The sequence below is a fragment of the Schistocerca gregaria genome, chromosome 7 (genome assembly GCF_023897955.1).
Source record: "Schistocerca gregaria isolate iqSchGreg1 chromosome 7, iqSchGreg1.2, whole genome shotgun sequence".
NCBI lineage: Eukaryota > Metazoa > Arthropoda > Insecta > Orthoptera > Acrididae > Schistocerca > Schistocerca gregaria.
The window spans coordinates 316,956,802-316,961,647 of record NC_064926.1 but is presented as its reverse complement, the minus strand read 5'-3'; the positions used below and the strand labels follow the sequence as shown (position 1 = coordinate 316,961,647).

Here is a 4,846-nt window from a genome sequence, read left to right as displayed (position 1 = left end):
TGTATTTGCAATGCTAATGTAGGAGATATAAATATAAAAAAACTTGCATACCTGTTTACTTTCATTCTATTACGTCATGTGGGTTCATATTCTGGAGTTCGGTACCTCATGAAACTGAGCAAAAGCTTTTAGAGTACAGAGGAATGAGAAAGACTTATCTATGGTGTAAATTCAAGAACTTCATGTAGAAATCTGTTCAAGGAACTGGGTATCCTAATGACTGCTTCTCAATATATTTATTCTATAATGCAATTTGTTGCAAATATTATGTTTCTATTTCCAATCAATAGCTCAGTATATAAATCAATACTAGGAATAAGAAGAATTTACATAAAGATCTGCCAATGGCCTCGCTGCAGTGGTAACACCGGTTCCCGTCAGATCACTGAAGTTAAGCACTGTCGGTCTAGGCTAGCAATTGGATGGGTGACCATCTGGCCTGCTGAGCGCTGTTGGCAAGCGGGGTGCACTCAGCCCTTGTGAGGCAAACTGAGGAGCTACTTGATTGAGAAGTAGCAGCTCTGGTCTCAGAAACTGACATATGGCCAGGAGAGCGGTGTGCTGACCACATGCCCCTCTATATTCACATCCAGTGACGCCTACGAGCTGAGATGACACAGCAGACGGTCAGTACCTTTGGGCCTTCATGGCCTGTTCAGGAGGAGTACACAAAGATCTAAAACCACTTACCTCGGTCCAAAAAGAGTCCAATATTCAGGAACACACATTATTAATAAATTACCAGCAACCATTAAAAACTTGTTTTCAGGTAAAGCACAGGTTAAACAGAGTTGGAAAGACTTTTTGGTAGGCACCTTCCACTGTACAGATGAATATTTTAATGGGAGCTGTTAGACCAGCATAAGTAAAAATGTCTAGATTTCATTTTTGACAGCACTTGGTCACAACAGTCAGGATTAGGTATTTTGTGTGTGACAAATTTATTAAATGTGTATAACTATATTTCATTCTGACAATATATTAATTCTGTAAATCTTAGTGGTTAAAGTTTACTATAATGTATTCACATGTCTTGACAATCTCCTGACAAATGATCAGGGGAGTGAGTATTATATTGCAATGTTGTATGTTTTTTATGTTATACTTCATGATATGCTCCACACCCTTGACAATCCTATCACTTTTGGGTCTATGGAACAAAAACTGAATCTAATCTAACCTAATCTTAGGGAACTCAAAACATAGCGCACTATGACTACAATATCAGTGGGTCAGGAATGGGATCAGTCAACTTATAGAAATACCTGGCTGTAACTGTTTTTAGTAATACGAAATGGAATGACTACATAGACTCACTTAAATATATGGCAAGTAACAGGTTATGTTTCATTGAAAGAACACTGGGAAAAGCAGTTCCAAACTGAACAATCCATTGCCCTCATCCACCTAATCCTTCACCTACACATGAACTCAGTCAATGAACACACCCGTCAACTCCTATCCTAAATAAAAGTCCTCAATCTTTCCTCTCTCACATCCACACTGGCTGTTCACAGCATCCTCCTACAGGCCAACTGCAAATTAGAACAGCATGCCACTCCCCACCTCAAAAAACTATCCAATCTCCTGGTTTCCCACCTCCGGAAAGGCAACTCACTCACCCTTCACAACCTTTCCAGCAAACCTCAACCTCCTCTCATTGCACACAGACCCAGTCTCTCCCATCTATGCAATCTCCCACTTCCAGCTCGACTCCCCCCAAAACCTCAAAATTCCAATCAACACAATCTGGAACCACAACACCCTAATTCAGTAGTTAACCTTTCCTCCAAACCTCTCTCCCAATCCAAAACCTCTGTCCTATCCAAAGGCCTCACCTTCAGCCCCACTCCCAGATTCAACCAAACAGCCCTTGTCAAAGATTTACTGTCCTACACTCGTACTCTCTGCTGGAAATATCACTTTGCCATGAAGAAAAATGATCCTAATCCTACTCCTAATGATCCAACTCCCCAAGACACTATCCAAATTGAACCCTGCCTGGAACAGTTCCGTCCTCCTCTTCCTCAAAATCACCCTCTCCAAACCTTCCAGGAATTTCTGACTTCCAGCTTTGCCTCTCAATTCTTCTTAAAAAACCTTAATCCTACTACCAACATCACCACTGCTGAAGCCCAGGCTATTTGTGATCTGAAGGCTGACCGATCCATCATCATTTATCTGGTGGACAAGGATTCCAAGACCGTGGTACTTGATCATCGGGAGTATGTGGCTGAGGGACTGCGTCAGCTATCAGACAACAACTCAAACCCAGAATCTCCCACAGAAGAACTCCAAAAGTGCCCCACCTGTGACAGGATACTTTCTGGGACTGGATCAGACTCTGAATGTGGCTCTCCAGCAGGGATACGACTTCGTCAAATCATGCCCTGAAATGAGATCCATCCTTCATGAAATCCTCCCCACTCCACCAAGAATGTCTTTCCACCGTGCACCTAACCTTCATAACCTCTTAGTTCATCCCTATGAAATCCCCAAACCACCTTCCCTACCCTCTGGCTCCTACCCTTGTAACTGCCCCCAGTGTAAAACCTGTCCCATGCACCCTTCCACCACCACCTACTCCAGTCCTGTAACCCGGAAAGTGTACATGATCAAAGGTGGAGCCACGTGTGAAAGCACTCATGTGATTTACCAACTGACCTGCCTACACTGTGAAGCTTTCTATGTGGGAATGACCAGCAACAAACTGTCCATTTGCATGAATGGACACAGGCAGACAGTGTTTGTTGGTAATGAGGATCACTCTGTGGCTAAACATGCCTTGGTGCACAGCCAGCACATCTTGGTACAGTGTTACACCATCCAGGTTATCTGGATACTTCCCACTAACACCAACCTGTCAGAAGTTGGGAACTTGCCCTTCAGTATATCCTCTCTTCTCGTTATCCGCCAGGCCTCAACCTCCGCTAATTTCAAGTTGCCGCCGCTCATACCTCACCTGTCTTTCAACAACATCTTTGCCTCTGTACTTCCACCTCGACTGACATCTCTGCCCAAACTCTTTGCCTTTACAAATGCCTGCTTGTGTCTGTGTATGTGCGGATGGATATGTGTGTGTGTGCGAGTGTATACCTGTCCTTTTGTCCCCCTGAGGTAAGCCTTTCCACTCCCATGATTGGAATGACTCCTTACCCTCTCCCTTAAAACCCACATCCTTTCGTCTTTCCCTCTCCTTCCCTCTTTCCTGATGAAGCAACCATTGGTTGTGAAAGCTTGAATTTTGTGTGTATGTTTGTGTGTCTATCAACCTGCCAGCACTTTCGTTTGCTAAGTCACATCATCTTTGTTTTTAGATATATTTTTTCCACCTGGAATAATTTCCCTGTTTCGCCTTGTGTAGGAATGAGTGCCTACAAGGACATGCATTTTGACAATGGCAGCCTCACAGCTATCAAAAGTGTGTTTAATCAATCACAGCTAGTGCCTAAGAAGGCAGACATATAATTTACTCAGCCATGCAGGATCATATGTCAATATCACACACATTTAATCGAGAAATAGGCATATTCATAGCAAGATAAGTGTCCACACTGGCAGAACAACACTATCTGGAGTGCCATGGTTTTGCACAGACCATCACAGCAGTCGTATGGTGGCCACAACAATGGTTGCCATGCTGACCACCTCTGGTGCTCCACATGTCATCACACTGTCCACATGGATACTTACTACTGTCAAATTCTGGCACATTCTGATGGTTCTATCTCCTTTTTACAAGAGGCACAACAAAATCTTCTCACAAACAACCAAAATTCAAATGCAATTTCTGAATGAGCTGAATGAGAATACCTTGCCCCTCCTCCCCCCTCCCCCCTCATTTAATGTTAATTTGAATACTAGTGAATCCAGAAATATTTTGCAATCACAAAATATGAATGAGAATTGGATATGCAACCTAATCTCATTCTCCCTCTCTCTATTCCTCTCCTCCTCTCCCTCCATTTTTCCATCTCCTCCTCCTCCTCCCCCTGTCTCTGTTTGTCATGTTTGTTACCTTGGCCCTGCTCCCGGTACATCTCTTATCCCACACACACTTTATCCATCTTCTCCTCCCTCATCTCTCTGTTCATATCCTTCTTTCTCTTCTTTGTATCCATTTCCTCTCCCCTTCTCTGTTCATCTCTTCCTCCCCCCTCTCTCTGACCTTAGTTATTATTATTGCAAATGGAACCATTATTGGGAATGGATGTCAAGTGAATGAGTAAATCAGTTGGAATCCTTAGTACATGGGGTGTGAGTGAGACCTTTCCCACTATTGGATCTGTGATGACCATAGCTTTAATGACAGTATTTTTCATGGTTTTAATCTACAAACATGTAGAATTATGAAGTTAGCCATAAAAATAGCCTTTTTGTTTTCTGTTAAAAATGTCTGTGAAAAGGAAAACAAAACCACACATTTTTACACTGCAACTTGGCATGTTCTTCCCACAGCTGGTTTAACAGAAAGTGTTTACTGGATGATTCTTATTCAGTTTGCCTCTAAACACTGTGTAAGCTGTTCCTCAGTGTCATTGACTCAATGATCGTGTTGTTGCTTTGCATTGTAAGAACACTGCTGACCAATATTATGATGCATCACTGGTGGAATTTCTTATTAATCAGTATTCAATGTTGACTTTATTGTTGTTATGAAAATGTGTAACAGCCAAACTGTCAAACTGAGCATCATAATTTTTTTATGAAAACATTTGAGAGAAGAGCTGTTAAACATTTCGTTCATTGAGATTTTCATATGAGGTCTGCTCAGAAACTTACAGAACCTTGTCCTCTAAATTTTTCTGTGCTTACCTTTTACTTATTGTGCATAGTTTCCTTCGAA

At 42.2% G+C, this 4,846-nt stretch overlaps 1 pseudogene; it reads left to right on the top strand.

The window, feature by feature from the left end:
- Positions 1–340: 340 nt before the first annotated feature.
- On the top strand, positions 341–458 carry LOC126282610 (5S ribosomal RNA; annotated as a pseudogene).
- Positions 459–4,846: the final 4,388 nt, after the last annotated feature.